This window comes from Amblyomma maculatum, chromosome 3, assembly GCF_055883805.1.
Source record: "Amblyomma maculatum isolate TAMU_Amacu chromosome 3, ASM5588380v1, whole genome shotgun sequence".
Lineage (NCBI taxonomy): Eukaryota > Metazoa > Arthropoda > Arachnida > Ixodida > Ixodidae > Amblyomma > Amblyomma maculatum.
In genome coordinates, this window is record NC_139346.1 from 135,848,817 (window position 1) to 135,864,523 (window position 15,707).

Here is a 15,707-nt window from a genome sequence, read left to right on the forward strand (position 1 = left end):
ATTAAAGTTTCTTACTGCTATCTTGCTGTCGCAAAGTACGAATTTGGCTTTGGTACTCCTGCAGGTTAACGCCAGAGCGGCCTCTTCCGCTATGAGCGAGTTTCTAGTGTTGAGGGCTTCAATACGGCGGTAATGGCAGTAATCGATGGGGACTACGAGACGGTGGTCGTGCTTGTGCCGTAGATTGGATTAGAAAACATTTATTGTCAGCAATGAGCAATTTGTGGGCGCTACACATAGATGGCCTCAAGTCCGTTGCTCTCGGCGATCTTTTGAGCCCACTCAGACTCAGTAGCCGAAAGAGCCATTCAAATCCAGCGCGCAGTTAGCGAGAAGGCAAGGGCGACGCTCCACGACGAGCAACGGCTCTACCACGGTACGGTAGACTCCACTTGGCCTCCAAGATCACAAGCATGCGCGCGGAGGCAATCTTGGAGGCCATACGCTTGCAAAGCAAAGCCAACAAAGCCGAGTTTTGAGCTAGCCCGCTAGCCAGCCTTAGCCTAGCCAGCGCCTAGCCGAGCGTAGATGGCGGGATTGTTGCGAGTGTATCGGTGGCGTGTTTCTGCACGTGGTACGAAAAGTTTGTGACACTTGTGGATTTGAGCAAAGTGCGAAATAACTTTGTTGACCGCAGGGGTCTAGTTCCCGCCATGTTACATCAAAGGTATTCCTGGTGCGTTCGGTCCACGTGTTTTCACTTCGCAGTCCCTGTGCCACTGTAACCAAAGCGCACTGTGCTGGACAAAGAAATTCAAAGAAAGGTAACCTTTCCTAATCCTGCTAGTGTGTCGCTGTCTACGGCATGTTACTGATATTGCAGATGTGCTAAACGGAGTATTCACCACAATCGTTAGCTAATCTCGCCGGGTTGCAGCGGGGCTCTGGATATTTTCTCCGTTGTGCCCGTTACACACAAGCGCACTGAAGGCAGCACCAGTAATTGAAAACAAAACCAAACATGACATGCTATTTTGTGTCTGAGCCAAAGGTGCGAATTGCTGAACCTCTGTACCATGCTGGCGTTGAAACTAAACGTCTGTTTTTTTTGTTTTTTTGCTCTGCTGTGCGTGCATAATGTCGGCGATTATTACGGTGACAGTCCGATATGGTTGTGGGTTGCAGGTGAGTTTGTTGTTTTTCAGGTTGTGGTTTCATAGGTCTATACGGGCAGTTTTGTAGTTATTGCTGGATGTGCGTGGGACAATGTTATCTGTGGATGAGCTAATGTGGGCGCCGATTCAAGACCAAACGGTGCACCAACACGCACTCCGCAGTTGTGTGGCATAGCGGGGCATTCGTCCTGTACATCGAACTCTACTAGGCTATAAAAAGTATCGATCTAGGGGCTGGAGAATGCACAGTTTATCAGTGGCATGGGAAGTCAATTTTGATTTGTTTTTTTTTTTTGTTTTTTTTTCAAGTCCACAGGTGTACAGTAATATGGCTGATGATAGGTATTCTACTTTCACATTGGATGGCTGACTTTAACAACCTTTGAATTGGTAGCTTGAATTTCTTGTGTCGTAGACATTTTGGAGTGCTTTTGCTGCTCACGCAATTTTTGTTTTCATGCTGACCTGTCTTGTGCTGCTACAGAGGTGGATGCAATGTTGTGGTGCAGGTGACATTGTGATGAATGCAGAATCCTGCATGAATGGAGTATGTGTCGCTTACCCTGCGATGCGAGATGCATGAAAATGTCATTATGAAGGAGGTTGAAGTCTTCAGATAATTATTTGTTTGGTCTTCCGTGAAATGTGTTCTGTATGCTTGGCTTATATAAGATAAAAGCATAGAAGAGGATCAAGGACTCCATGAAATATGCTGTCGATGATGAAATGCTAAAACTTCATATGTGGATAATCTTCTCGGTGTTGATTGTGCAGCTGTTCCAAGTCGTTGCCTTTCTAATCCTGAGTAGTTTCCAAAGCAGTGATATATTTTTTTTTGCTTTTTGTGCACCTTACTTTTTAACGAGTCTTTTGGCATGTTTTTCTGGATAGCAAAGTTCATGTTTTCTGATATATGCTAAGTGTAGATAAGGAGGAAACTGTCAGCTTTGTTTCTTGTGCCCGCTGCAGTTTTTGATGCGATAGAGCTAAAGGCCTTGTTTTTCAGAAAATCCACCGGCATTGTAAGTGAAAAATGACCGGCATTGCTCTGGCAGGTGGTAGTTAAGAATCGACATTACTGAGCATTGATTTCTTGATGGATTGTGGGATGATTGTGATGGGAATCAACCTGGGAATCAATCAGCAGACTACTCCTGGGTCATGCAGGTACATCCATACGACTTGATCAAAATGTAGATTATATCTATTTTCGGTTGTTGGCTATGGCCAGCTGCTGGATAACATGACAGCTGAGGAGACGCTGCTAATAAGAATGCATGAGATATTAGAGGCGCAATTTAAGTAATTAAAGTTTGGTTTGTGGGGTTTAATGTACCAAATCAACTCAGGCTATGAGAGACGCCGTAGTGGACTCCGGAAATTTCGTCCACCTGGGGTTCTTTAACGTGCACTGACATTGGGCGCCTTGCTTTTCGCCACCATCGAAAAGCGGCTGCTGAGGCCGGGATTCGATCCCGCATCCTTGGGAACAGTAGTCGAGTGCCGTAACCACTGCGCCACCCTGACGGGGCTTAAGTAATTAAGGGATTAGTAATAAAAGGAACAGAGGCTATATGTACACGGGTGGAAGTGTTGCTCCATACTGCTCCAAACCGCTGTTCCTGCTCCAAAGCACAATATTGTTCCAAAGCAGCTCCAAACCGGCTGCGTCATTGTTTTGCTGTCAAATTTAGCAGAACAAGGGTTTTTGCAACACAGTGCACCATTGTATTGCCTACAAAAAAAATGCAATCTTATGTAGTTCATTCAGTCAACTTTGCCACAAGGCGGTTGCATGTCGTGGGTCGTGTGTACTCGCTATATTGGCCACCATACAAGTTACCGTGTTTCACGGGGTTCTAAACTGAAAACTAGTCGTGTCCTGCACATGCGAAAACTCGGAAAAGCCTTGAATTTTCAAGTGCGAAATGCTCTAAACCAGCGTTTCGAAAGACGTAAAGGTTCACTGTCACTGATGAAGTTCACTTTTCAGAGAATGACTGCAGTCCTGGGCAAGTCCGGATTTCCGGCTATCTGACTTTGCGAGAAAAAAAAAAATGGTAGCAGACCGGTAGGTGGAAGAGGTATAACACAACTTGCATTAGTCATAATACAAATAAGCATTTTATACTCTAGAAAAGAATGGAGCATAATATATGTTTGTTTGCAAGTAAATTTAAGATGTGCCACAAGCAGTTGGTGGGAATTCATTCCGAAAATCTGATCAGTCCACATGACGTAGCACCTTCTCTATGCTTTTGAATCGCCAGTGGCGAGAGAAATGAGAGCAGCGAGGAAAGTGGACACTGCAAACTACCGTGAGCTGTTAAAAAAAACTTGTCCGGATACAAAGAACTGCATGAGTTGATCTAATGGTTGTGCTGTGAAAATGAGCTAGTACTTTATCATCGAGCCTCCTTGTTAATAAAAAGCATGCAAGCACATTTCAGACAAATGCTGCATACTTTAAGCATTACAGTGGTGATGACACCAAGATGCCAGTCACTAGAAATGTTTTCCAGAGTGTTAGAAAGCCATACAAGAACAATGGCCAACATATTGAAACAAAAGAAACTCCAGCGTCGCTGAAGAAACAAACAAAATCAAAACATGTGACATCGCTGGCAGAAAAGCAGTGAAGTAAAGAACTTGAAGAAGGAAAAGACTGCCATTCATTGTCAGCTGTCCTCGCTGAAGGCACTATTCACCAGTGCTCAGAAATGTATCAGCAGAGGCGTAGGGTCAAAAAGGATATGCATAAAATAGAGCAGAAACGTGCAGCTCATTGATGTGAGTTCCAAACAGTGGCTGTTCATGAGCGCATCAAAGTTGTGGACTCCACCTTTGAATCAATCAAGTAAAAAAAGATGTGTAAAGTTTTCAATCAAGCTTAATGTTCAGTTACGAAATGTGTAAGCAAGCATTCCGCTTACTGCTACTCTGTTACAAATTGTTTTGCAGGCCATTTGTGTTATTTTAAGCCTGTGTGAATGTTTTTTTTTGTTTGTTTTGTCATGTGTGAATAATCATCAATGCATTGAATGTAAGAGTGTAATTAAGTTTTTTTTTTAAGAGAAAGCTAATTATTGTAAGCATTTGACCTTAGAAGCATCCTCCTGAACTTGTTTTTATTGCTTCAAAGCTGCTCCGGAATGGCTTTATTACTGCTCCATGAGGGGCTCCAAAATGCTTGAGCTTGTTTCCACCCCATGTACAGTACATGAACGAGGAGCCCCAATGGGAGCTGCAGACAGGAGGCTATCACATCATACCCATGAAGGCGGGGCTTAAATGTCCCTTATAATTTCCTTTTAATTTTCATTCTTTCAGTTCTTTTAATAGTACCGAGCTTGATAGTTCAGAAGGGTTGTGTGGTAATTTTGAACTGGAACCCCGATAGCTAGGATAGTTTGCCAGTTGCTTGTCCAAATCTTGAAAGTGATTAGGAGAGGATGCAAGGAGTGCTGCTTTCAAGTTGGAGCCTGTTGAGAGCCACCCCTGAAAACACACTAATGAAATTTTCTCCCAAATTTAGTTTTTTCTAAGCCCCCTACTGTCATCATTTTTGCTGATTAGGATTGCTCTCCTTTTTTTTTATTTCTTTTTATAAGTGTATTTTTCTGAACTCCCCTCCTGCAATGCTGCTTAAAGGGCTGGCTGCAGTATGTACTAATAAATTGTGCGCTGACTTCACGGTGGAAGTAACAGGTGCAGAATGATCGTGATGGCTTTGAATTGCAGCACTGCTTCCTCAGTGGCTCCTATTTCTGCCAGTGTGTGCTGATTTAAATTGAGCATGTGGTGTGACGAAGGCTGTACACTGAGCCATGGAGCACACTTTGCAACAGAATGGCCTTGGGTCAGCCACTGTAGAGGTTTCCAGATTCGTCGTGTGGCCGGAAGGTAGCAGCTGCTGGTTTCTCTCCACTGAGATTTGAAAACATTTCCCAGATGCATCATCCTAGGTAGGAAATTACAAGTGAGCTGTGTCTGTGCAGGGGTGGCAACAGGCCCTACACACAGTGGAGTCCCCGTCTACAGTCGGTGTGGATTGGTGCTGGGGGGTGTCGGTGCGTCACGGGTGAGTGAGCTTCATTGAGAGACAGTGTCAGGTGAGTGTGCCTCCTTTTATCAATCTTGACATTGGCACAGACTTGCCGGTAATGGACGATGCTGTGGTAATGCCTGCTAGGTGCTTTCTATGTAGCACTCCTTCCTTGTGTGGGTTGAGAACCAAGTTTAGTACCACGCCTCTCTCTTGTTTGTTTTGAAATAGAGTCGATAAAATAATGTCCTGCTTTCTGCCTTCATTTGGCTGGAACATGCTGGTTTGGTTCACAGCATGCCGGTCCTAATGTATGTGGGGGTGCAGCCATCCCGAAGCTGCCAGACGTCACCGCACCGGGCTGTCTTCTTCCATGCGATATCCTTTAACTCTTATGGGAAGCAGCGACAGTCTTTGCATGTTGTGCCACATACAAATTTTGTGCTCAAGAGGGTGCTTGAAGAGTTTGGTTAAAGTGTAGAAATTATCCATGCAAATACGGCTTCGGTCAACATACCCCGCACATAGTTTGCTGGCTACATCTGATGCTAGACCATGTGGTGCTGCTACCTCACATTTGCCATTATGGACAGAATACTCTATTTTGGAGTCTGCTAGTAACCAGAGCGTCTACCTCTATTTAATCGCTTTGTCGCGCATGTATGCCTAATTCCTGGCCTTCCTTTAGATTTCACCATTCATTCATCAATGGATGTAGCAGGATGTGCTTCGGTAAGCACGAACGCCATATGACACACACCGCCGCTCAGCAGGCCAAAGACCATCAGGTTTTATTGAACCCAAATATATAGCCGGGGAAGCAGTGGTGCCACCTAGCGGAACTCACACAAAGTACATCCCCCTTTGTTTAAGAAGGAGCAGTATGCACAACACAGCCCCTCACAAGTCCAGTCTTTTCGGCCTCCGGATCGGTCTTCCAAACCGAGACATGCGAATGGGTGAAGTAGATTGGGACTTAGGTGAAGCAGACGAAGTCGAGGTGGTGGGCCCTGCAGTAGTAGACTCGCTACCGGATGGCTTCATTTCGGGCGGTCCTCTCTGGCGACAGGTTCGGCACGGCCGTCGGACCCTGAGGAGTTGGTCATTGGGATAAGGTGCAGACAACTACGTTGGGGGACACGCTTCGAGGTCTCCACGGCATACGACTGGGGGCAGACCAGACACTACAGCGGAGAAATCTTGTTCTGGTTGAAATAATTTGTCGGCATTTAATCACTGTGCTTCAAAGCCAGGACACTTTCCAAGCCTTGCCAAAAGGCGCAGCTGTCACTGAGCCCTCTGTGTCTGCCACGTGCAAAAAAAAAGCTAGTGAAGCGAAAAAGTGGTTTTAGGGCATGCTTTTTGATGTTGGAAAGGTGATTCTCCTATTCTATACTCCGTTTCATACATCAAGTGCAACACTACCAAAGCTACAGCTCTTGTTCGCGCTCTCCGCATCCGCGATAAAAAATAGTGCCTGCACTTGACGAGACAAAATAATAGTTGCTTTGTCTGCAAGCTTAATACATTTTACATTTGCCATCAACTTCATAAAAAGCACCTTTTTTAGGGAGAAAAGGTCAGATTCGGCTAATTTGTATGTTTTTTTATGTCGTTTTTGTTCGTGCCGCGTTTTGCTACCCCGCAACCTTGCCAGCTGTGCCACCAGATGGCGCTGGCTGTGCCCTCCGCGCTGCGCATCTCTTTTCGAGAAAGTGGTTCTTTGGTGCGCATTTTAAGATCCACTAAGATCCACTCTGTGAAGATGTCTAAGCATGCGAAGCATGTTATTGCAAACGTGTATGCTTGGAATAGAGCCCGTCTCGGCAGGAACCACTCGCCTACAGAACGAGCGCGTAGTGATACGCCTCCTGTTTTTTTTTCTTGCGGACTACTTGCGTAGCTTTCGCTGCGTTGCACCTGATGTATGAAACGGAGTATAGTGGTTAGTCGCAGCACGTCACCAATTCGCATGTTTCATTTCATTTATTATTATTTGGATGCAAGCTCACAACGTGAAGTATGCGCGCAAGGAAAGGCAAAAGGAGACTGCAGTGCCTCCTGGCAGATTCTTACCCTGGAGTTTCACATCTGATAGCAGGCGCTAATCACAGAAGTATCCTCGTCACAATAGATTAGAGAACTAATTACTTGGGTATGCACGAAACAATACAAGTAGAAAAACGGGTGCACGGATATTTATAAAGCTATACGTATTCTAGCTCTACACATAACAGCATTTAGATAAGCATCCAGGAAGGTAGCAATGCATTTTGAAGCATGCAGTGCAAATTATGTTGTGCAGATTTTTACGATTATCTTTCAGCACATCAGAAATAAAAGCTATTCTAGCTTTGACGAAGGCGGGGGGAGTAGCTTTACTTGGTAGTAACATTTTTTTTTTTTTTGTCGGAGCCATCATGGGCGTGTATGCTCGGCGCAGTGCTATTGTTTGATTAGCTGCGGTTTTAGCCCCTTGTCTTCGTTGGTGAAAAGTATGTAGGTCATGGGCCACTGATCTGTTAAAATATGTTTGAAAATGCATCATAATCGTGTTTAACTGCACAGAAAATCACTGTGGCTAAGCAAAAATTATATAAGTGTGGAAATGGCTATATATTCAAAGTCTCGCCCAGCCAGTTGGTGAAGTCGGATTTAAAGGTATAATTTGTAATTTTCCTGTTGTGTTTGCACGTAGGCAGTGCAGCGAAGACGTACGCGGTGCTGTTAACTGTCTTTATTTAACTCTTCTGGGACCGCCCCATAGGCCATCATGCAAAAATGCATGATGATTTTGAGCGTGCCGCCAAGCAGCAATTTTCACCGCCTTGGAACACGTATTGTCATCAGATGGCTACTTTGGCAACTAAAGTTTCAGTTTCGGCATAGTATGTTTTTGGCACGAGAGATCTTTTTCTAAGGCGCGACGGTGGTTCGTATGAGAGCGATGTCGTCGAGCTCGCGTCAGGTCACGCAAAGAGGCAGAAGTCCGTCCCGCGATTCAGCCACTTTGGCTGATACAGGTAGTGAAGAATCCGAAGACGACTTTCCGAGCTCAGATTTCAGCTCAGATAGTGATTTTGCACTGCAGCTTGCTAGGCCAATAACTACTATCCGAAGGGGAGGTAGTTTTGTTTTCACGTTCACTCTTGAGTTAGGTACATGCGATGCACACAAGAAAGTGCGACCAGCGTTGGCCGAGGCAAAAGCCAAACTTGCTGGCCAAAGAATAGAGGGAGCGCTGGAAACATTCACAGATGGGAGTCGCTTCCCAGAACAAAGGGAGGGTAAGGGAGCTTGTCGTGGGGGGTGTCTCGCTATGCGTGGACACGGGTGAGTTCTCGTGGCGACGCACAGAGAAGGGAGAGAGGCTCGCCATTAAGGCACACTGCACTAGTGACACAGAATGGAGAAAGTACGAGAACACGGTAGTTCTTCTTTGTGGGAAGAGAGAAGCTCAAAATTCGTCTTATTGATGATTCAAGTGAACTTTAGCCTTTTCGGTAGATTCACCTCTTCTTATTAACAGTCATGCTTTATGTATGTTTTCTTGTCCGAAATCTTAATCCCTGCATGCTTATTTTTCCACATGATCTTCATCGCATCCGCCATGAAAAGCATCAGGTCGAGCGAATGTGCAGCAAGAATGTTCAAGCCGAATGTGCAATAGACATCTGGGAATCATCTTGATTGAAATATAATGAGACTCTGAGCATTTGGCAGATTGTCTTGGCTATGTGTTTTTAAAGCACAGAAATAAACCACTATTCTCGATTACAAAATGCATTCACTGCATAAAACACGGGGAACGAAGAAGAAACTTTATATGCGAGTATGCGCTGACGTTGTGGACCTGTGAGCCAAAGTCGTGCTGTCAGAACTACTAAATTCCTACCGAGGTCCTTCGGTACCCTATATTAAACTTCAAGACTGCTTCTGCAACTGCGGCCTCAACACTGAAGAGGGATGAGTGCCTTTCTTTTGGTGCCAGTGCCCATGTGAGAGAGTGCAGGCTCTCATTATTATTTTGGGTTTTTCCCCTTGCACATCGCTCAAGGAGCTTCTTATCAGAGAGGCGCTCATAAATTGGTCGCAATGCCTTGCATACATGACTAGGAAGGCTGTAGCGGTGCCTTGGGGCTGGCTCTCCTTTGGCACTGGCAGCATTTTGCCGGCACCAGGAACTTGAACCTGTTGGGCAAAGGCTGTGATCCGACTCCTGATCATTTGATGTCACATGATAATAGGTAGCCATCACCACTTTTGCCATTTCTTCTATGTTGCCACTGTGGGACTTGAGTGCCCAGCCATAGTAAGAACTTAGCTTGTTGACTAGATCACCAGTTAGTCTGCCTTTACCACCAAGTGGTTCCGAGCCTGACCCTTCTTGTTTTGACAGCAGATTGTGGAGAGCTGTCCCCATCCGTTTTTGAACATGGGTAATGCAATCTTCTTTGGTGACCTCAACGTAGCCATACACTTGGTCATATTTCAGGGCGAGGAAGGACCGGCTGTCGCCGTCTGACAGCACCGTTGTATATCGGAGGTTGTGCTTCTGGAGCGATCTTCTAAATAGGATTAGGGCTGCTTCTACTTCCATCTCACCAGCTATTTATCAGTATTTTTCTGGCAGACGTGGCTTGCTCTCCATTCTTGGTACGTGGGGTCGTCCACTTTCGGTCCCCGCTCACAACCTGCGCAAAAATTGCTCAGGACAACGTAGTCTAGGACAAGCCCCGTAAAAAGCTCGATGACAGTGCCGACTCCGATGTGGGAAGAATGCCCACGAGTCATCCAAGTCCCATCTTAGGACACGGCTACGTTGCCAGGATTGTCAGCGTTCAGTTCATCGTACAGCTTCCGGACTGACTCCGCGCATTCAACGGTCACTTTCTCGGCTGCACGCGTTGCGGCAGGCGTCAGCTTTTCTTTTACGTAGCTCTGCCACGTTTCCGTGTGCAGTCCACGATGGGAAATATTCATCGCGGCAAAGATGTCGTTGAATGCAGTCCGCCGGTTGCCGGTACTTTGCATCGCGCGCGCAGCCAGAATGTTCACAGCGAAAGGATTTACACTTTGCTTTCCGTCCACACGCGGCGAACTCCACGCCGATGCCTTGTCGCCGCAGTTGACACATGTCAAGAAAAGCTTGACAGCGAGGCCGTATTCGCGATCACCTCGGCCGATTTTAACACTCCCTCCACACGTTTTACACTTTGCACCGTCAAGAAGGCTGTTGATCGACTCGATGCAAATCACGGCGAAGCTCGTCTCATCAAGCGGGCAGATCGCGGCATCGCTGGCGGCAAAATCTGTCTTACGTTTCGTTGCTGGCGTTGAATCCAACTCCCGCAGTTTGGCGTTGGCTTTTCTCTTTTCACTTGCCAGATCGGAAGGCGTCAGAAGCGTTGTATCGTGACGAACGCAGCTGACGACGTCTGAAGTGTGCTCGCTTGACGGGCCCGCTAGGCCTAGCTGATCGGTAGGTTCGTCGACACGGTCACTGGACGCAGGAATCTGCTCGTTTTCGGCGTCTCGCAACACCAAAGCACCTTTCTTAGCATTGCCGATCGACGACTTTTTCCTTTTTTTGCCGTATTTATGACGCATCGCAAACTTTATCGTTGGCGTAGACATCGCTGCGAGATCTCCGAGGCGTTCGAGGCTGACAGCACTAGGCAAGATGGCGTCTAAGGGCACGGCTCTGACTGCCCTGACGCGCGCAGCAGACGACGCGAGACGCGAACGGCCAATCACAGGGTCCCTTTTTGTCACGTGCACCGAAGCAATGAATAGGAACGTGTGCTGTGGCTTTTGTTCTTTTCTTTGTTTGTATCGAACCAATGAGCGAAACGAAACGCAGGAGCGCGAAATTTGAAGGCGAAAAGCCACTCTTTCGAAAGAGACCAAGATCGCCGTGAGCGCGGCCGTGGAATGGAAGCTATACTTTTTTGAAAATGCGCTATTTTAGTGAAAACATCAGCTTGAAATGAGCCAGCCGACTTGTTATAAATTGATATTACGCCTCAAATATTGACACGAGAGGTGAGAAACTTGGTGGAATCAGAGAATAATAGTTGTAATTCTAATACTTCAGTTTTCTAAAAATTGATTTTTGGGCGATTTTTCCGCCTTCAAGACCCGTGTCCCCCCTTAAAACGAGCGTCGTACTGAGCATGACGCGTTGCCATCGTGTGCACTGAATCAACACCGCGAAAGACGCCACAAGAACACCACGCGTTGAGCGCAAGATTGCAACGAACACAAAGAACGGTTTGGCTTTGGATGGATGGGGATCTGGCCTAATTTGGCTTCCGTGGTACCCATGTTGCCAACATAAGATAGCAAAACTGCGGAAACCGAAACCGAGCTGATAGCTTCGAAATGGCTGCACCGCGGCACTGCTTTAAGCCATTCGAAGAGCAGTATTCGATTAAAACTCGAGGGTAGACTTAAGCGGAATAAATCTTGGAAAAAACTCGCGTTACATTCGAGTAAATATGGTAACTTCTCTGTTGAATCCTGGCTTAGGCATGAAGTTAGAAGGTATTTGTAGCCCACTTTTTCTGTTAAGTACGTCAGAAGCTCCAACGTTGCTTGCAGGGTCACCTTCAATCCCGCTGCCGTACTTGATGACAAAAAGCCTGCTTTTGTGAGGCCTGTGATGGCTTCCCATTCGCTGATGTAAAACAGTGAACCTTTCAGCACCCGCTCCTCTGCAGAATTCGGTCGTAGGTCATTGATGTCATGATGTCATGTCGGCAATCAGCTTCTGCATGAATGTAATGAAATGTTCTCTCTGCTGCCGATAGTCACAGGTCTTGTCACTTTGGATCTTGTAGAAAAAGAGGCCACGCAGCACTTCAAAACTCAAAAGATGGAAGGCATAGTTGACTTTCATCTTCTCAAAATGATTACGGCTAAGATGCACATAATTAATCTTATGCATAGCTTTGAGTGTTGTAGCACATTTGTTCAGTTTGTGCGCTATTTTAACTGTTTTACATTCACATGGCCTGCTGAAGTCATATAGTCTGCATTTATATACCCATTTCTTACACGTTTCACCAAATATGGGAAATCTGAAATAAAAAACAAGCGTCTGTCATCATCAGAGGGATGAGACGCTGATGGCTTTGATAGATTTTCCTTTTGCCGGTACTCCAAATTGTTTACACATTGCACAGTTCCAAGACGCTGCATCAGATGTCGCATTGTCAGCTCTTAGTCCAGTATTCTCAGCTAGCATCATCGTTTCCAGAATTATCTTTGGAAACAATGGCATCTTAACATTGCCCCTAGACGCGAACACACCGAGAACTTTGTGCCACGAGCCTGACAAAGGCTGAAACATTACCACTAATCCATGGTCGCATGGGACAGCTTTGTCAGAGTCAGTGCTAAAGAGGCCAAGATCCACAAAAACCGTCAACTTTTCCACTGCCTCCTGCAACACCCAAGTTTTCAGCAAGCTTCAGCTTGTCAATTATAAGTCCCCCATGGCACTCAAAATCAGACATTTCTCATGTCTTCTTCTTGATGCCTTATAAAACATGAGCATTGAATCCGAAGCTACTCTCATATTGCCTCTTGTATTTTTCAAGGCAGCATCGGCTGGGCAGGGCAAGTATTTTTTTTTTTTTTTTTCTGTGGGCATGTTCATAAGCGGCGGGCTCTTCATGTGCATGATTATGCATTCCAGCAACCACTCTTGGCTGTAGCGCATGCCCTTTGGAGACTTGCATCTCTCAGCTTCAAAGCCCTGCATGATAGCTGCCTTTTGTTTAGACGAAAGCGTGTCAATCTTCTTCTGAACTACAGATTCTTCAATCTCTTTCTTCTGCTCTTACAGCCGAGAAATTACCTGTTCTAAAGTTTTTACCTTGGTCCTGAGGTAGCGCAGTGCTTCAGCTTTTGTCTTCATTTTCCTGTGTTTTCCACCGCATTTGGAACACCTCGCACAAACACACCACACCGTCTTTGGAAACAAAAACCACCATTTTCTTGGCGCTCAGAACGCTCATGTTGTTTGCCACTGCTAGGCGCACACTATAGATGACCATTAGTAGTTTTTCGCTCAACACGTGCTTCCCCCAACGACTGGACGGAAGACGTGGTCTTGTAGTCATACGAGTGTGTGTCGTTGACGGGTATAGACAGATTGTCTTTCTGCGAAGGCGGTCGCTGCGGCCCACCCTTTCGTGACCTTCGACGGGTATAGATAGATTGTCTTCCTGCGAAAGCAGTCGCTGCGGCCCATTCTTTTGTGACCTTTTTGATGGCACCGGGGGCTGCAAGTCGCTTTAGGTGTCCTTTTCTTTGGAACCAGCTTTGAAAGGTACTTAGGCACATTGGAGAATATTGTCACAACAGCGTTTGGTCGAAGAATAGGTCTGCTACAGTCCAAGCACACTGTTTGGCCATCAATGCAATGCAATGTTCGAAGTGCCGTGACACAAACTGCTCATTGAAATGCTGGTCGGAGACAGCGGCGTTGCGATCAAGCGACTTGTCCGCTGTCAGTGTGTTCCATTGCCACTGCTGAAAACTGATTCCTCCTTCGGAACTCCGAACAGCTACAACTTCTTCTTGCAAGACTTGTACCCGCTGGTACATCTGAACAAAGTAATGAAAGATGGAAGCACATTGTGCATCATTGACACAGAGTTCGAAATAAAGTGCAGCAACCAAGCTTAGCTTGGGAAACACGGACAGCTCACCGCAGTCTGTTTTTCAGAGTATAACTGAAGTTCACGATTCGACAAGAAAAAAAAAAAAACTCGGAAAGCACTGCGCTCACAATGCCCTTCTGCTTCCATTCCCGAACAATTTCTCTCATCGTCTCTCTCTCTTCTAAGTTCGTCTTGTAGGGACGCACTGCCACAGGCGAACTTTCGGGGGCCTCCTGGATGTCCATTTCAAGCAGATTTGTGCACCCCAGCTTTTTGAGGCTCATTGCAAAACAGTTTCTGTGTTCATTTCGCAGCTCCACTAGCTCTGACTTCTGTTCGGCGGTGACACACTCTCCAACATCAACTTCACGCTCCAGGATTGGCCGCCTTTCTGAGATTGTGCGCGCTTCCTCTCTGTTTTCGCTCGATGATTCATACACATCGCTCAGTGCATCTTTGTTTTCCTCGGTTAAATCAACTGGCACCGCACGCCCAAAGGTTCGTCCTTTCTTCATGACTGTCATATCACGGTCGAACGGACAGAGTGGCAGCATCACCTTACCGCCTACTATATCGACAAGGACATCGCGTCCCAAACGGCTCATGACAGCTGGTCCTGTAAAGTCACCTTCTGTTGAGAGAGTGACCCAGTTCACGAATTCACCTTCTAGCTGGGTGTCTTCGGATGTTACGAGCCAGAGCCACTCTCTCGGTGCTGCCTCCAGGTGGGTGAAGGGGCATTGGTTTCTCGACCGAAAAGCGGAAACAATCATCCGCACTCCCTTAGGTGACATGCGGACGTTCCGTGAATGTTCTTCCTATATTATCAAGCCAATTGATAGTGCCTCGTCCGCAACAACAAGAATGGGGACAGCTCTCGCAACAACGCCATCTACTACTTGATCTGCCTTGCAGGTACCAATGGTGCACGCAGCGGATGAGTTAGTATTCCCCAGATCTATAAAGCGGCTTGTTTTCCGCCCTTAGTTCGACGCTGCAATGGGAAGCAGCAGAAACGCACATTATGCAGCTTGAGCTTCCGATGTCTACCATCCCAATTAACATAATTTTGCCCTTGATGGTCACATATTTTAGCAGGAGCCCTCGCCGTACAGCACTGTCGTCAACTACGCTGATTTGTTGCCCGCAGTGCCTCTGCATGTGTCCAGCCCGTTCACAGCGTAGGCATGTTACCTCATGCTTAGGTTCTGGGCAATCCGTGGAAATGTGTCCAAATGCGCTGCAGTTGTTGCATTTGGGCTCTCCCTTGTCGTTCCGTAAGGGTGGTCTTATGTCATGCATCATAGGCCTTGTTGAAAATTTTTGGTCCTCTTGCCTTGCAGTGCTCTTCAGATACCTGTAGCCCGCCTCAAACCCCCTCTTGTGTACATGTCGCTCCTGCCTGTCTTTCCACTCTCATAATCCTGGATGTCATGAATTAGGTCGTCCTCATCATCATGCGTGTGCCCCATTGACATTGAGCACAGCTGGCTTGACCTCTGGCCTATCAACAGCTGCTCACAAGTTTCATTAAAGTCCAGGTGAGCCTCTGAGCACCAAAGTACTTTAGCGTTAAGTATGTTAGCATTAAAAGTACTTTAGCGTTAGCATTTAGCTGGAACTCTCATTCCTCTGTTGCATGCGCTCCTTCATTCGCTGGTATCAATCTGCCGCACTCGACTAGCTGATCAAGGTCCGGCGGAAAAATCTTAGAAATCTTTTCATGACTTTATGCATGCATGACTGCTCTGGTACCAATCCAAAGCCGGTCTAAAGAGGTGCGATTTTGCCGTTTCGAGCTTAAATTACGGAGGTCAATTGTGTAGAGTCGCTGTCCCCTTTAGATTTTTGAGCCAATTTTGTATCTCCGTCTGC

The 15,707-nt window shown here is 46.4% G+C and overlaps 1 long non-coding RNA gene across 1 annotated transcript; it reads left to right on the forward strand.

Annotated features, from left to right (window-relative positions):
- Window positions 1–504: 504 nt before the first annotated feature.
- Window positions 505–9,037, forward strand: LOC146196147 (uncharacterized). Its single transcript, XR_014706085.1, has 3 exons — window positions 505–764; window positions 3,109–3,199; window positions 5,114–9,037. It is a non-coding gene; the product is annotated as an uncharacterized LOC146196147 (long non-coding RNA).
- Window positions 9,038–15,707: the final 6,670 nt, after the last annotated feature.